Raw genomic sequence first — 18,471 nt, 5'->3', positions numbered from 1 at the left:
TAAAGAAATACAACTAAGTAAAAGGATTTTTTTCTTTTACTCCAGTGCTGTCCCAGAACTGTGGAGCAGTCTGGCTTTGCAAGACTGCTACACTGCTACAAACAAGCTTAAAACATCCCACAAATAGGCTTGTCTCATAGCTTCTGTGTGGTTAGTAGAATGAAGAGTCCCGACCGGTCTAATATCGTCTGAACAGGAGTGACACTGACGACACCAGCACCGGTAGAGAAGAAGCCATGCTGCACCAAAGTTTATAATACATGTATGTATGCATGCATTTATTGCACATGGATGAAGGACATTACCTGATAAGTATAATCCGTCACTTATAAATAAATCTCTTCTACCATGTGTCGCACCTCACTGGATAAGTGTAAATTCCACCTTAAGCGACTTGAGAAACTTTCCTCAAAAGACCCTTACCAAGTTCTGCCCTGTTCTTCGGGGTTTGTCAAAGTTGTTCTCTGTAATTAAACCAGGGACCGCTGTGTCGCCAGTCAGCCATATTTAAAAAAAATTCTCCTGAAAATCCAGGCTGCCTAATAGGCGGCACGGTGCTCATGTAGCTGGCAGGTTAATTCTGGCGAATGTAGGGGGAAAAAAACCTCTGAGTGGAGAACATGAGACATGCCGCCTGTGCATCTGCATTCCAACCCCCAACGTGTGCATCCCGAATTGATGAACTAAAACAGCTAACACAGCTGCTAATTAGGGAGCTCCCTGATGTGGATGTATGCCACATGATTATGAAGGCAGGGATATAAAAAAAAAAACAAAAAAAACAACACATTTATGACATGAATTTAACATAAAACATGCCCGAGCGGATATTGTAAGAAATTAGTCGGCTGTCATTTTAATAACATCAGGCCCCCTCCCAACCCAATTTCCCATTTTTTGCTTCGAACCCTCCTTAAAGTACAATGAATAATACTGACATATTGGATAACTTTAATGACTTCTCTGGCAGGGGTACACTCACTCCATCAAAAAAAAATAATAATAATAAAAAAAATTTAAAAACCTGCTCACTAACTGAGACAATTCAAGACTTTCATTTCATATATGTCTGGAGATTTAAACAGCAATATTGTAATGTAAAGCTATATAGCAGGCTCATGCTTTTATTGCTTCGGTGCAACAACAAATCTCCGGTCTGAAGCAGGTGCGGGGAGAGGAAACGGCCTTGAAAAAAGAAAAAAGATGCTAAACGTATGAGTGAGTGAACCTCTCGACAGATGGCCCTCAGCCGCTAACAATCCCCCCTTCGCTCTCCCTGTCGGGGGAAAAAAAAAACATTTAGAGCGTCACCTGCTTTGGAGTAGCTGATGACATCAAATCGCACACCATTCACTCCTGACCTTATTTCTGCGAGACAGAATGACAGTTTACCTGAGCGCAGCTGTGCATCGCCATCAGGTATAAGCCATTTGGGCTTATCCAGGTTTCCAAGGATTTTCGTTCAGGGCACATTGCCCACATGAAAGGGAATTTTGTCAGAGGGGCTCCATGAATTATGCAATGGCAGAGTGGATTTGCAGGTCTTGCTGAAATTAATATGATACCGAATAAAGAAACGAGATGGAACTGGCGGGTTTTATCCAGCAAAGAGGGAGGGGGGGAAAGAAAATTTGGATTTAGAGAGGAGGTTTTAAGGCAATGATGCACAAAGGGCATACGTTGGGGGATGCAAATGTTGAAAAAAACATTCTATATTTATCCTTTCAAATGCATAACACAATTTTTTTTAACAGATAATGACTGCATACAGCGAGGCTTATGCAGGAAAAACCACCCCGAAGTAATCTCATCACCTGGATTGTTTCCCCTCTCGGATCACACGCCGTGCAGGGCGTCAACACACTAAACATTTACAGGTCGCCTCAGCACCTCTGCATATGCTTCGGAGCGTTCATTCATTTTTATGGATCAACGTCAGCCTGATGTGTGGCGGCGTTTGAGAGATCCGGGGTGAGTTTTTGTTTGAGAAAGTTGCCGCTGACTCAGATTTAACAGGGCTAAAAATAACAGGGGGAAGTGAAAGGAAGCAGCCTTTATATTGAAAGAAAAAAAAGAGAAAAGAATGGCTTGGTGTTTGTTGGCTAATGGCCCATGAATCTATTTTTTCCCCTCCCGCTATTTTTGTTAATCCAAGAGGGCAGCTGTTGCCAAATCTCTGTCATAATCTATGTCCTTGTCTTCCTCGGGATACTGTTGACCCTACAGTTTTAAGCACTGCAGTGTTTTGTAACTAGATTGACAGCCAGACAGGCACTCAGACAGACAGATGGGCCGATAGGTGCGTGCCCACGGTGTCACCGTGCGCCCAACCGCCTCTGAAAGACCTGTCGGCGATTATCCACATACTGTTGGTGATAATATGGGCTATGGTCTTATACCAGGGTGGCAAAGTGCTTTAGGAATACTAATTGTCATAATCTCAATTATCTGTGCTGTCAAGATGATTTGTGTGCAAAATGACACGACGCCAACCTGAGGTGATTTGATAATAAGTGTGGACTGGGAACCCGCTGAGCAAATGCTTTGACAATTTATCTAATTGACAGTCTATGACTCATTCTGTCTGGCACTTCATTTCAATTACTAAGTCCCAGTTTGCTGGCAGTGCTGGGAAACGGCTAAAGGGTAGGTTTGAGATTTTTTATTTAATGTATCGCTCCGTAAACAAATGAAAGCGCGCAGGCTGTCCGCTGCTCGACCTCCCCTTTACTTACATTCTCTAATACCTTTTCTAATGCTACGATGATGCTAGTTGGCGCTAGTTGATGTATGAAATATAGACGAAGCTTTTAGCTGTAAACAGTGAAGCTCAACTCGTAGAGATGTTGGAATATATTGAAGCTTATGAAAAAAATTACCCTACTTTGCACTTGATCGGTCATGTATGTAAACAGTTTCTTCATGAATTACGGGCTAAAATCACTAGTTCAAAACCGCATGTGGTTTGTGGTTCCATTAAGTACAAAGAAGGGTATTCTTTTTTGGTGTGGCTACCTTGTGATTGATAACAGCATGTCCTCAATCATATCTAACTCCGCCATCCAAATATGGTCTCCTCTGGCTCCAAAAACCAAGATGCAAAGACACTAAGGCCAAACTCACTTCAGAATGGCACCACTCAACAAACATTCCTCTGCTGTTTCAACATCAACAGTATAAATTCAAAATGACAACTTACTGACAGTTGCAAGAGCTTTGATTTGGGTAACAATCTGTAATAACCCTGGCATCATGACTATTAAGAAGCAGGAGAGCTGCCTGTCAGCCAATAAATCAGCAAGTTATAGTCTTCTCTGGAACTCTCTTGGTGCAAAGCTTAAGAATAAATCATTTCCCTGCAAAATGGGAGGTCGGCTGATGGAAAGAACCCAGCACCCTGTACTGCTGTAGGGCCGAAAACCATCTCTGATCCGGATCTGTGCTACGCTTCCCCTGGGACAGGTCACTCAGCAGAGAGAAGCGACAATCTGTTTTTCTTTTTAGCTACCATACATCTGAAAAACACCGCCAAAATACATGCACTATAGTTGCATTGCCAGGTGCTGGCATTTCCTTTTTTTAGCTTTTTTTATTTTCTACTCTACGCTGCTCTGTTAAATCCTATTTTAACACATCTTTCTATATTGCCTTGCACTCCCTTGCTTAGGGCTCTCTATGTCTTATGTAAAGCACTCTGAATTGCCTCGTTGAAAGGTGTTATACAAATAAAACCTGCCTTGCATTGCTTTTTATTTTGGATTCCTGTACATTTTTAAACCACCTTTTTTTTTCTTTTTGTTTCTTCGGTGAGAGCCTCCTGATAGCAGCTGTTAACCACAGTTGTGGGAGCCAGAAGGGCAAAAAACCGTTACCTCTCAAACTCAAAACACAGGCCCTTTCAACCATTTCTGCTCTTTTTCCTAAAGTGACTACAGCTGTGGTGGTGTACTGATTGATTTCTGCACACAGAGAGACCCGGAGCACAGCAAACTGCTTTCCCAAAACTTTTTGCACCGCAAGACGGGCGCCTTGAAATGCAAATGTGAGCTCTCAAAAAGTGGAGGGGAAAAAAAAATGTTTCCCTGCCACCAAAGGATTATGTGAAGGAGACACGAACCCAAACGAGGAGGGATCTTGACACGGACAGGTTGGTGTTGAAAGAATTTTTGGTGGTCAGGGTGATGGATGTGTGCGGATTTATTTTGAATCCAGTAACACAGGTTTTGAGACTCGGCTCTTATTTTAAACCCTTTTCGCTGACATATTTAGGTCACATCGGCCCGTTACGCCCCACTGAGGTCGCGAACCCCCCCAGCACGTCCTCAGGCCAGTTTGAAACATTTGACGCTCCCAAAAATACGTGCCCACAGTTTGTTTGCTCATTTCAGAAATCATTAACATTGCCGGGTAGGTTTCTACGAGGCATTTGCCCTCGGTGCTGTGGTACATAATGGCCAGACAGTCAGTTATGGTTTCCGTGGAGCGTATCTCCCTTCATGTTGGCCTAAATCCTGTTTCAAAGCCTTCCCCTATGCTGCCATGTGTGTGTAATCCTTGTGGAAAAGAGTTACTTCTCCCTTTTAGCTACACTAGTGGCGTGACAATAAAACTGGCGTGCTAATGTTGGCTCGCTGTTTGTATTCTTGGCCATGCTAGCGGCGTGGCCCCGGGGATGCTGGTCGATACAGGACTGCGGGCCGGACTGGAATATCTCATCAGCTACCGCATAGATTGACATAAAATCAGGTACAACTATGAGTGGTTGACTGTTTATGAGTGTTTAGTGGTCCTGGGATATTTCATCTAGCGCCACCATCAGCCAACACAATGTGACATCTAAAGCTAGTGGAGAAAGATAGTTGATGATGCTTTGAGATTATGTCCGGGTCCAATGCCAAAGACCTGATTTGGTATTTGATTTTGATTGATATTTTTGGCTAAAATCTATTTAGATTCAAAAAACAAGGCCTAGAAACAGTCTCAGAATGCCTTACATGTGGTACATATGGTTGAATGTGACCTCTTTTTAAAACCTCATTAAATCTCCCCAAAATCATCCATTATGATTACCGATGACGTGACCCCAGTGCTGTAGCTCATGTCAACTGAGCTGCATGTCGAAGTGTCCTTGAGCAAGATACTGAACCCCAAAATTGCTCCTGATGTGCAGTTGGCACCTGTGTAGCAGCCTCTGCCATCAGTAAGGGTCCTGCGATGAGCTGGCGACTCATTCAGGTTGTACCTTGGCCTTCGCCCCGCAACCCCTTAGAGGGATAAAAGCGGCAATGGAACGGAAAAGCGGAAAAAGAAAACGGAACGGAACGGTGACCCCAGTGTTTCTTGTATTAGCCGTAGCCTTGGGCTCACAACAATGCGCCCTTGCTTTTTTTTGATTTCCAAGGTTTTTGATTAATCTACACACATAATCCCATAATTGTCTTGCACGGCGATTGAGGCAGTTTCTGTCCGGTCAGGTCTTTTGTTTACTCTGTAAGCCCTTGAAGACGCGCTGCATTACGACGGCGTCACGGCTCGAGGTTGGACGAAGTTGGCGTTTGCATCTTTTTTGATAATTTAGGCAGACATGTTTAAGCTGAGAGGCCGGTGACCATTTCTGGGCATCTGGCATTTTACAATCTTCATTCTTTGCAGACAGACATGCTTGTAGTGGCCTTATTGGATATTATGTATTGTGTTTGTCTTTTTACAGATCACTCTCTCCTCTCTCAGTACAAAGATAAATCACTGGAAATTAAGTTTGCATTCACAATGAGTGTCTGGGAAATAATGTAGCTGTGTCCTTACATCCCGCTCCAGCACAGTGACCATAGAGACTACTTATTTCTCTGGGATGCCTTGTTGGACGCGTGCCCGGGCAGTGGTCATCGGCCCACTGGTCTGGCACAGAGCTCCCGTGGGCAGCGGCGTAGCACAGAATGCGAGTCCATGGATCACAGTCAAATAGCGAAGAGGGACGCCGTAGCCTGCAGGGAATATTAAATTGAAGCATGGAGTACAAGATATAAATCTGTGTGGAATACTACTACAATCTGCTACTGTAAGATTGATGGGTTTTTTTGGTTTGTTTTTTTTAGCACCCAAATATGGTCATATTTCACTTATATTTTGAATTTTTTTTTTTATACATATTTTAACAGCACTGATGAGAAACCCTGATGGTGTTTGAGGTGGGAGAAAAGCGAACACATAAAAATAAGCCTTCCTAGAATGCACTGTTAGGTTCTTAACGCCTTCTCCAGGCAACAGCCATCCTCTTTTCTGTTTTCCTTTCATCCACCTTCGTGCTGCGCTGCAACTGTTCAGCACAGTGAACTCTCGGGGTCTGAAAAAGACGGAATCGAGACCGAGGTGAGTCCTCACCGTATCTGGTCGATTTTTATTTATTTATTTTTTGTGTAACCGCCTGGCGGAGAGGAAAGCCTGCTACCACCAGAGGTAAAAGTCTTCTCTTCCCACTCAAGGTCTGGCAGCTCATTAGGTTCTATTCCCGACCATGTGTGAGAAATCGCCTGCAGGTAACGGAGAATTTCCATTTCTGTTTCTTTATTTTTTAGCTCCACTCCAGAAAAATTTGCACAGGAGAAATTCGGATCGCCCGTTGTACAAGCCGGCATATCCTAGGCTGGCCGCGGCGACGCTGTGACAATGTTTGCATGAAAGTGTTCCCCATTATACACAGCTCAGCTGCCGTCATTCACCGGCAGTCCTGTCCCCGCCTGCCTCCGAGCCCCTATTTTCTGACTCTAGTTCATCTATTCGTGGCGAGGCATATTTGAATTTTCTTGGGGACATGCGCTGAGTCAGTGGTGCCACACATACCATTGCTGCAGGCTGGATTAGGCCAGCTTGTTGGCTGGATTTATTTATGTGATATTCTAGATTCATTTTGGGTCGAGGCTGACTTGGGCGTTATTAAAAACATTCAGCCAGAATGTTTTCAGTAACACCTTTATTCCTCTGAGGTCGACGGACGTGCCGGCACGTCTAAATCATGTGACCAATTTAAGATGATGTAGCAGCGAGACGTAGCCTCCGTGAGTCTCGGTTCCGACTTATGCGATGGATCTACCAGTTTTTACATTATGTTGATAGGCCAAGTAAAACCAGACTTAAGATAAATAATGTACGCCACGCTTTTTCGCGAACATTGCCGTCACGTTTGCTGCGCGTTGGTGCAGGAAAAAACAATAAAAAACTGGCTTCAATCACGAAAGTGTCCGCAACACGTGACACCCCCTTTGCTATTGGTGGAAAAAGGCACCGCACCAACCAGTCACAAAATTATATGGAAAACCATGTGATTTGGTTGCTGAGAAACAGGGGGAAGTTGTGGGAGGGTCGGTGGCGACAGTGGCGTTGATAGAGACAGCGTGTTTTGAGAGTTGAGAGATTTGTGACATTTAGTGTGTTTGGAGTGTGTAGTTTGTGTGTTATGTAGTGTTTGGTGTAGTTTGTTTAGAGTGCAGTAGAGTCGTTTTTTGTTTAATGAATCTAAACAATGAGGAGACGGCTGAATTTGGAGCAGGCAGGAAGGAGCTGAGGGAGCTCTGAGCCTGAGGCATTGCCTGCCGTATGCACAAATTTAACAAACAACAATTTATATTTGCATTAAAAGTAACACAAATGGCTCGTTAAACATTTGTGGTTTTCACAGTAAAAAAAAACTAACTTTTTCCTACTTGGATTTTATGGGGTTTTTTGTGATTTTAGGTCCATTGTGTTAATACACTTGTCAAAATGAAAGAAATAACTGTACAGTCACACACGTGAGGTTGTGCTGAAAATAATGACCCCTAACAAGGCAAGGTAAATAGTTTTTAAGGTGAAACATAATGGCAAAATCAAAAGTAGTCAAAAACGGCCAATTATACCCTGGACCCCAGAGGGCTAAACACCATATTTTCTGTCTGCATCTCTTCAGTGAGTTAATTCTCTATTCAAAGGCCGAACGTGTTCCAGATTTTCACTCATCATTAAATAGGTGCTGTTGCTCACCTTGCCTTTACGAGCTGCTGACCCTGACAGACTTTTAATTAATATGGATTTTAGCTGAGAGTCTTGTTGTCACATAACATTCCAAAGGCTTTTAATAGGATTTCTCACTCTTCCAAGAATAGATTCTCTGGGGAAATACCGAATCTGTGTAGGCTTTTTTTTTTTTGGGGGGGGGTATTAATAGGAGCAAAAAAGTGGACTACAAAAGGAGGCTCAGCGAGCCGCTAATCAACAAAGTGAGATGTTCTTCGTCGTGATGCAGAATGTACAGCATGTGACGCGTCTCACAGCGGCCTGCCTCATCCTCCAGATTTACTACATTTACCAGCTCGATGTGCATATTCCCATTCTTCCCCTACGTGTTGTATTAAGGGATTCTGCTCTTGGCAAGAATCCTCCGATTTAATGATACCGAATATCATCTTCCAGCATCTCCAGTCTAAAAATATCAATACCCTCCATCAAAAGGCCCATATCAGCTGAACCCCACTGTGTACAGGGATGTGTAAGCCCACATCAGATTTGATGTGGTTCCACGTGACTGCGCTCACTGCCAGTGTTTCAGTTTTTACTGATTGAACCGGCTGCTGTTTTGTTGCAGACATCAACTTGTCTCTCACAACAGAATCAATTTGCACCCCCCATCCCCACTACCCACACTACCCCCACCACCACTCGAAAACAGCGCCGCTGCCCTTGGCGTGCCCCGGACTGGCTAAAGCGCCGCATTTAGCATGATTGACCGTCGTCCAATCGAGCTCCGGATGACTGTGGCGCCCTTTTAACTATTGACCCGCGTACCCAAATCAGTTCGAGCAGGCAAAAAGCAGAGGGGAGGCAGCGTGACAGACCCGTTCTTTCAGAGAGCCGAGAGGCGCGCGGAGGGGAGAAGGCAAACAAAGGAAGATTGGTGTTGATTTGGGGCCAGCCAGGCTGCATGTGGTCTGACAGGTCGGGGAGGTTTGAAGGTGCACCGTGTAGTTCTGGGGAGGATAGAGGAAGGCTTTTCATTGACTGACTTTTTTTTTCATGTCTAAACAAACCTCATTTTCATCACTGAATGTCAAATTGTCAAATTGTGTTTATATGCGCCACCTCTCTCGCTTCAAAAAGTGCTCTGGGGGACCTTATTTTCCTCAGAGAACAGCTTATTTATTCATCAATGGAAAAGAAATACCTTTGATTTTATATGATAGCCCCTCTTATACCGTAACTATTCAAATCTGAGTTTGAATTTCTTCTCCAAAGCTACACAGTGCCCCTTTTTTTTTAAGAAGAAAAAAAAATACTTTACCTTTATCTCCTACACATGGTTTATCTCTTTGATACGTGTCCAAGCTCTATGCACCGCCCGTCGGCGCCGCACAGGGGGAATCGCGCAATCATCGAGCGATTGTATCCCCTGTGTGGCGAAGCGAGGAGGCAGACAGACCGGCATGCAGGGATTTAAAAAAAGGGGGGGAAATTCAATCACTTGCCATCCTTCAGATGTGCATTATTACGGCGATGCATCTGCGCGGGCCCTCGGTTCACGAGGAGCATCTAGAGAATTACCTCGCTCAGCCGGAGTCTCGTACGTACGTCTCGAAAGCCGTCCCAGCTCCATGGATCAAACCTCGGCAACAGTACAACAAGATAAATAGTCGCCGTTCTGAGAATTTGCTGTTATTTATTTATTTTTTTCCCATTTATATATATTTTCCCTCCGGCTCTGACGTGCGAAATGAGCGCAATATTGGCAGGCGGAACGAGAGTTAGCCGCATCTTTGTTTTGCAAACACGTGTGCGTTTTCATGCATGGTGAAGGTAAACGTGTATATATTTTTGTGTTTTTTTCCACAGTGCAGAGAAGCAGAATACCTCGCCACACGGTCATGTCTGAGTCCTGTACTCCAGAGGTGAGTTATTGACCTCTGCTTCGCTGCACTGTTTTCTTGCTGCAAACACAAACGCACACACCCATCCCCTGCAACAAGACTAGGTGGACAGGATATCACACTCCTCTGCACTTTGCTACCTTATGAAACATTACCCAGCACAGCATTATGATAATACGTCGACACTTAACAACCCACACAGGCAAATTATCGGGGAGTGCAGTGAGCGGTGTTGGAACGCGTTGCAGCGAGGCGAGTGCTTGTTGTGAGGAAAGGTAAGACGGCCCTGGCCACCAACGATCGGCTGGGGGAGAGCCAGAGGCGGCGGGGTGATGGGTACTGGAACAAATGCGAAGGGAAAAGAGGCTCACGGCCCCGCAGTCCCCGCTCGAGCTGAGTCCACATCGGCCTGACACATGGACGCATGAGAGAGGAAAAAGGAGAAAGGGAGGTGGCCTGAGATTGTGTGTGTGCAACAGAGTGGCCAGTAAGGCAGGGAACTGGCAGGCTTCAGCCACGATGCTCCCTTAGAGCTTCTGACAGACGCTCGCAGACAAAGTAAAGACTAAATATAGCGTACACACACACACACACACACACACACACAAACAATGTGTATGAGCACGGGAGTATATAGTACAGTGTTGTAGTTCCCCCACACATCCATGCAGTACGCCTCCGTGGTCAAATCCACACACTTGGTCGAACATACGAGACACAGGCGCGCGCACACAGCGTTCAGCCGTAATTGTGGCCTACACCATGTGTCAAAGGCACGATCCAGTGTTCCATCTCCATCTCCAGTTATTTATCTTGAGGGGTTTCTTTGGAAACGCCTGACCAGAGTCGACAACAATCTCAAACCGAACGTTTGGACTTACGATTTGGCTTCAATACAAAACTTAACGATCTGCTGCCAGCGTTTGTTTTCCTAACGACCTCGGCATGACATCCGCAAGAGCTTCCTCATCATTTTTACAGATCATTGATAATGGTAAATGTATGGTTGATTAAAGGTCTAAAGAGCGTTTTTTCCTTAAAATCACTGTTACGATTGATCAATTATTTTCATAATGTTTGTCGAGTCCCAAACGACTGCTGAGTTGTGACAGTTGGCTCCATCCTCTAACAAGTTTTGTGAGCCTACAGGCTGGTGTGACGCCGCTGGTGGTAGCTGTGTTCCTTCAGCGATCGACAGTCTTTGTGGAGTCTTCGTCAGTATTTGAGGGGAAAAAAATAAGAAAATATGCAAAAATGGCTGAGTTGTACAGTATGCACCGTTAGCAATGTTAACATGAGCTAGCGTTGGCAGCGTAAACGTCTGACTGTACTGTACAAATGGGCACGTACACGTAGATAATTAATTTTCAGTCATCGTTAGAATGCATAAGTATAGGAACAACTGCCAAAATAATTGATCGTTACGTTGATTTTCGTTACACAAACAGTGACTAACGCTCTTGTTATGTGACGCTATGACAGCTCGATGTCTGTCGCCGCCGCATATTTGACACATTTGTCTGAATTTTAATACATTAAGCAGCCCGAAAGGAAATTAATTATGAAACATACTCAAACGAATGAAAAGTGAAGACACAACGCTCCCATAGGGTTCTCAGCGCTTTTTAAGCCTTAATTACAACTTGTAACGCATTATGTTAATAATATGTGGCCTGTGTGCATGTTCCCTGATTAAAAAATCCTCCCACACTGCCTTTTGAACTGGTGGAGATTTGGAGGAAAAAAAAAAAAGCCACTCTTAGAGCGGTTCGTCAGCATTGGAAAATGTTGCGGAATATTTGGCCCCCGTGGCTCGATCAAACAGCTCATAGTGAGTTATCAAAGTAAAAGCCCCTTTCACTCAGATGCCGCTTTTCCAAGGGAGGCATTATCACGCAGAGAGAGCCCCCCTCTTCAAACGGAAAGATTTAGAAATAGTGCGGGGACGCACGTGCTCATCTCAAAGGAAAATCAGTGAGGAGTAAAGGCAAAGGCCTGCCAGCTTGTTGCGTTTAAAAGGTTCCAATTTGCTTTTTACGCTAAAAAGGACGGGCACGGTTCAATCCTGGAGAGGATTCAAGGTAGACGTCCTTCATAAATATTTGTTTGTGCTCGCCGCGGTGCTACGGAGGTGCATTTAGAATTACAGACCTCTTGTCCCTTCTAATCCTCGTGGATCTTATCATAAAATGTTTCGAGCAGTCACTTCGACCTCACTGAGGGAACTCTCTGCCCCTCACCGTTCTGGCTTCGCTTTTGTCATCAATTCCAGACGCGGTTAAAAAAAAAAAACACTCGACGGCGGTGCGACTTATTCAGACGGGGTCGCACTTGAGTACTTTACCTCTCCCTGACCTCCACTTATGCTCCGGTTGTTTACAGGCACTCAGCAAAGCTCCAGTTTCCAGCCTGTCCCCGCTCATTTCTCATTTCGCCGTCTCGCTCCCCCTCCCGCCGAAATGAATGGCAGCACAGACGTCCGTCGCCGTGCGAGCTCCGAGTCGGACGAATTCAATTGTCAGGGCACATGTGGGAGTTTCATGCTTATTATTTATTTCAAAGTAGCTTCCTGCGATTTTCATTTGAATAACACAGCTGTCAAATGTTTCGGCTCAGAGCCATTACACCACCACTCCCCTCTGTTCCACTCTCCCGTAACCTCTACACCTCTCCACCGCTCGGCCCCCATCCGACCATGACTCTCTTAAGACACCAGAGATTTTAACAGGCAGGCTTTTGAAGAACATGTGATGGGAAGAAACAGAAATACATAAGTGAGAAACCCTGAATAGCTCCTCTCACTCCTTCCTGTGCATGTAGTGTGAAATATTGATGGTTCCACCTGCACCGCGGGGAGTGACACTTTGATTGGCGTCTTTAACAAGAGTGCGGCTCGGAGCTCGTTTGCTCAGCATCAGGGTTCTGTTTCCAGCAACTTAGCTCGCGAGAAACCAACAAATAACACTTTGGACGCATTACCTAGTGGCCACCCGCATTTTGAGCGACGCTAAAATGTTGTGTTATTATTTTTCGTGTCAGGGCTGCGTACGGGGCACCCCTCGTGATTTAAAGGCCAAGATGCCCACACATAAGACTGGCAACAGCCAACATCCCCCATTTACTTAGTTATTCAGGTGATTTGAATTTGTTTCTACAAGTCCCGGGGACTCCACCAGCAAAGTCAGCACATCCTCCTCCACCAGTGCTGCTACTTGGCTTCGGTCACAGTGGCTGAACCGCATTAAAAAGCTTGTTTATTCCTACTTTTATTTTGAAAAAGAAAAACCGCTTACTATCAGTCCAACAATTTGGAGTAAATCTCTGACGTACTGCCCCTTTAAACCCATTTCAGTTACATTGTGAGAGCGCTGTCTGTGAGCTAACCTCTTCGGTTCAGTTTTAAATTACTTCTGGCGGAATTTTTCCATTTGCAATATGAGCCTCTCTCCGTCCATCCATCATCTACCCACTTGTCCCACATGTCTGGATCCTCAAATGGCAAATTAAATAGGATACCGAATTGGGTCTTTGGTGTCGGAGCTAAAGCGCTGGTGTTTGACGGTCTTCGAACGAGACTCGATCAGCTCTTTGTTTGTTGTTTGCAGAAAAAAAAAAAGTCGACGAACAACATAGTTTGCCTGTAAAAGTTACATAGCGCTGCTTTATAAAAATACAATAGACTAAGTTGTATAACCCCAGTTCTGGCCTCTCTTCTTGATTCTACTGGTTGTTGTCATTACTGGTATCATGATTTTTTTTCCCACCACATTATCTTTTCTTGTCCTGTGAATTAAAAAAAAAAGTACTTTGAGCATGGTGATCCTGAGACCTGGAACTAATGAGACCTGCTCACCACCCTGCAGGAGGAAGAGGAGATAAATAAATAAGTAAAAAGAGGCATGAGCTGAATACTGACAATCTGTTTTGCCTCTTCCATCCTGCTATTCAGGAGATAAAAGAATGTTCCGGGACGATGGTTCACGACTTACACGAGTCCCACCGAGTAGACCCTGACCTCGTTTGAGATAATTGTGTACACTGTGCGCCCATTTAAGTGCATATATCGAAGAAAGTGAGACCGAAGAAGGTCAGACGAGGGTTGAATCGGCACACCGACAAATAGATCTGTGTGCAAATAAAAGACTTATCCTGGAATCCCCCCCCACCTCACCGTCTGGTGACACTGGGAGTCACACATTGTAATGAGTGTCACAAAGGTTAATGAGGTGGATGGGAAAAGCACTCAGAGACACGTTTAGATCTGGATTACGGTGGAAAAGACCCTCCCAGCATGCACTCGAAGAATCTCCCGCGGAGTGAAACCCCTCGAGGGCATTTAAAGACAGACCATAGAAATTCCGTCTGGAATCGGTGAAAAAAAGAAAAATGGCTTATTCAATTTTAAGAAGGATTTCAATTACCCTGAAAGCCACCCAAGAATAGGTTTTTTTTTCTTGTTTAAAAAAACATGCTCCGCCTCGTCGGCCACCTCGAGTCACCCCGGCCATCCTTCAGCCCCGTTCCACCGAATTGAGAGTGTCAGTTCTGCGCACTGGCAGGAGATTTCCAACCGGACACAAACAAAGCGACGGATCAGAATTGAAGCGGCCGATAAATTTGGTCTAACTTCATATATTTCGCCTCACTTCGGTACTTAAATCCGATTCGCATGGTCAGTCGTCACGGTGACCTGTATGACCTTTACGGAAAAGACGGATGCGGTCGCTCTCTGATTCGCAGCCTCGTTAAACAAAGATCGCTTTTCGCTCTGTGAGTCAAGTCGGTTTCATTCATATAGCCATATATGCGTAGCGTTACAAGAAGCTGTACACTTTATACAGAAAGTCTCCTAAAAAAACCTTTAACAGAGAAAGAAAGCTCAGGAAGAGTAACAGAGCTGGGATCTTGTTCACTTCATTTCAACCGTTAACTGCTGTGTTGTTGCTGTTGTTCTTACTGGCTTTTAAATATATATACTTTTAAACTATTTACGTGCTGTTTTCTTTATGTGTTTTGTCTTTTAAAAGCAATTAAAGGAAATGACGCCGAGATGACTTCAAAAAAATTGTGCCAGTCGTTGCAGATGGACAAAAGTAACTGAAATGATAATGATGAAAATGTGACAATTCTGTTTGTTTCAGGAGGGCCGAGGAAGCGCACAGTCTCCTCATCGCAGCATCCAGTTCAGACGTCTTCATCCGGCATCATTTGATGTTTGAAGCCCCACTTCAGCCATGGTTTCATCCTGTTTAACAGCTTACGCTCTTAGCATTGATGGCAAGAGCAGGGCATTAGCATGGATACTGATAGCAAGGATATTTGCATGGAAAGCATAATGTATGTTGTGTGTGTGTGTGTGTGTGTGTGTGTGTGTGTGTGTGTGTGTGTGTGTGTGTCTTTCTTGTTGTTCTTCTTTGGACATAGGTATCTGCTAGATGCTCTAGATGCAAATGCAATAGCAAGGCTATATTGTGTATGGACAGTTAAAGCATGGGTATAAGCACTGAGAAAATACCGTAGACATGGACAGCAAAATAATGGACACTGGCATGATGGTGTCAGCAGTCACAATGATATAAATGCCAAGTCTGTGTTGATTGAACTTTGAATTTTGAAGTATAAGTGGATGCATCACAATTTTTATGTTATAATGTATTTAAGATTGCTCAGATTCATTCAAACGCTATGTGTAAAGCGTACATGGGGTCAGTGTTGACTGGTATCTAACAGCAGTGTGTGGTGTCAGAGTCAAAGACAGAATCACAAGGAGACCGTCTGCATGTAACTGATGTCACACACCGAGCCTCTCTGGACTTGGAAGCTTTTTTTTTTTTTTTTTTTTCAGCAGCTCTCCTCTCACCAGTGCCACCGCCGGCATGCAACATTCACTTGTGCAGATTGCAAATTAAAAGAGCATAAAGAAGAAGACATGTTCCAGACATCCAAAGATATTCTCTTTCTACTTTGGGGCGAGGCTGCTGCTGGAGAGAGCGAACCATCCAGGATCTTAAAGCTGTTTATGCTTGATCCTGTGAGACCCTGTTACCAAATACCTGTTACCACATACCCAGTCCTATCTGCGCTTTACATACGCCGTCCCTCATGTATATGAAACAGGAAAATGGAATTCACCAGGACACGGACGGCTTTCCTCTTCGCCTCTTTCAGATACACAGAAGCGGCCCCCTTTCGCGCCCTCATATACTCGTGTTTACAATCTGTATAGGGTCTCCAATCTTTCGCGGGATCTCAAAGCAAACAGAAAATTGTGTTTTTTTGGCGAGAAAGTTTTTCCTTCGAAATACATTTTGCTCAGCGTCGGGGGAGGGAAAAAAAAAAAGGAGCTCCGCGGTAGCTCTATCTCCGAGGAGCAGGTGTGTTTTCGAGGCAACTGTTGTGATTGTCATCTATTATAGAGAAGTTTGCAAGCACTCGTTGGAAAAAAAAAAAAAGTGGGAGCAAGGGCGCCCGTATACAGACACGCGCGTGGGAGACGGCACACATATCCGTATGCTCGCTTCCCAGTTTTTCCGGGATTTTGCATTCATTTTTTACACCACAATCTGTTGAGCAATGTCTACAGGGTCCCATCTGTAAATAATAGATGTATTAGAAAATGGAGCATTTCTACCACTGTAAAAGTCTATGAATAAATCACGATTATGAGCGTGTGTGTGTGCGCGACGTGTGCACCTGACTCGTGCTCCTCGCATTAAAAGGGGCCATTTGACAAGCTTTTCCATGTTGTCATCACACTCGGCTCTGCCGTGCCGCCGCAATTGATTTCCCCTCCCCCCCACACCTCACCCCCCATCCGTCATCCATTATGCTTAAGTCTGGTGCGGTTACTCCCAAAATGAAATCTCTTACAAATGACTGATTAGTGCAGTGAAAGACTCACAGAACAATGGGAGCTTCTGGAGGATCGATGCGATTGGATTTAACTCCGACCGAGCCTCCGAAGTGTCATTACTTCATTTTTATAGATCTGCGGAGCAGCGAGTTTAAATGGGCAAATTATTGCAGTACACTGATGCAGATCCTCTTCTCGCTAATCCCGCCATCGTTTTTAATTTAAAGATTTGCTCTGGAACTGCTGTCTCACGTCCACCCTAATTACCATTTTCCTCCAGAAACATGATTCAGTGTAATCAAAACCGTGCTCGAGCATTATAGCTCTGTTGGTGCTTATTAAACTCACCCGCCCGGCCACACATTTCCATACATAACGAAGCAACGCTGTAGGCGAGAGAATCCCCGGTACTTTCTAAAATACATCCCAGTAAACACACCTACATCCGCCCTCTGTTCCGTCGTCGCTTTAAATTCATTAGCCGCGACCTGACAATTACGGCTTCCAGAGCGCCGTCCTGTCATCCGTCTTCATTCACGTGCACGCATGTGCTGCTCGCCGACAAAGGGGTCAAAGGTGGGACGCCATTCCGGGTGACATTTCACCGACCGCAGCGATGATCGATCACTCCGCCGGTGTGCGGGTCTTTTATTGAGGGATGTTGAAGACAGATGAGCGGAGGGGAAAAGATGGGAAGAGAACACTGACTGCGGAGCATGTTAAATTCATGCGTTTTTGAGCTCTGCGGCGGCTGTAACTCTACTTCCCGTGCGATCCGGTCGTCTAACGCACCAGATACAAAATGCCCTTTGCATTTCGGTCGATGACTTTCCGCCTTGGTGGATGATCTTTCCTGATGTTTTGTTACGTTTGGAGACAACCGATGGCGAGTTAAAGTCCCAGAAGCACCTAAAAAACACCCGATTGTACAATGTGTCAACACAATTTATAATCAAAATCATCAACCAACCAACAAAGAAGAGGTGATAAGATGCAGATGATAGACGCACCATGTAGCAAGCGAGATTTAAAATCCTTGACTATGCAGCTAAGCTGTGCTGTGGCCTAAACTTGGAAAATATACAAAATCACATTTTTTATTCACTTTAGCACTCGCTCTTAACTATTTTATAAGCACAGAGTTTGTGTAAATGAAGAACTACAGTTCTAGTGTTTTTCTTTTACTCTCAGGCAGTGGTAGTTTGAGGTCATACAATTGCATTTTTTCTTTTTTTTGCCAAGAGTCTTAATAGTTCTTAAGAAAAACAAGTGTTGGATTTGAGTTTTTAGTGATACTGTCATTGAATTTGAACTTGGTTAGACTCCCAAAATGTTTTTTTCCAGCAAACAGGAGCAGTTGTAGGTCAAGTGCAGGCTGATTTTTGCATTAAAAAAATTCCAAGAAAAAAAATAATAAATCTTTCAGTGTGTTCGAACTGTTGTAGATTAGTGCCCGAAGCGGTTAGCGGAAGCTTCTGACTGTTTGGGGGGGGGGAACAAAAAACAAAAAAAGACTGTAACCTTACAAAAATAGCCCAGAATCACGGCCAGACTCCAAATGGTTCAACAACAGCTTGGATTTTGTCTTTGGCTGGCTGGACTGAGAAAGGCATTTTTGCGATAATTTGTACATGGTAATTTTAAAAAATTACGTAATAGGGGACTTTTATTGTGAATGCAATGTTTGTTTATGTTGTCTACTGCTCTGTATATAGAACATGCACG

General features: G+C 44.4%; 1 long non-coding RNA gene across 10 annotated transcripts in view; it reads left to right on the top strand.

Moving 5' to 3' along the window:
- The window catches only part of LOC119015414, an 84,799-nt gene extending 66,665 nt beyond the window's left edge, over positions 1-18,134 (top strand). For all 10 annotated transcript variants that reach the window (XR_005073342.1, XR_005073345.1, XR_005073343.1 and 7 more), the window contains 2 exons: positions 9,859-9,914; positions 15,035-18,134. This is a non-coding gene — a long non-coding RNA (uncharacterized LOC119015414). The remainder of the gene's footprint in view (positions 1-9,858; positions 9,915-15,034) is intronic.
- The last annotated feature ends 337 nt before the right edge of the window (positions 18,135-18,471 follow it).

The sequence above is a fragment of the Acanthopagrus latus genome, chromosome 24 (assembly GCF_904848185.1).
Source record: "Acanthopagrus latus isolate v.2019 chromosome 24, fAcaLat1.1, whole genome shotgun sequence".
Taxonomy (NCBI): Eukaryota; Metazoa; Chordata; class Actinopteri; order Spariformes; family Sparidae; genus Acanthopagrus; species Acanthopagrus latus.
Note: the sequence above shows the minus strand (reverse complement) of the source record. Positions and strands in the feature narration are given on the sequence as shown.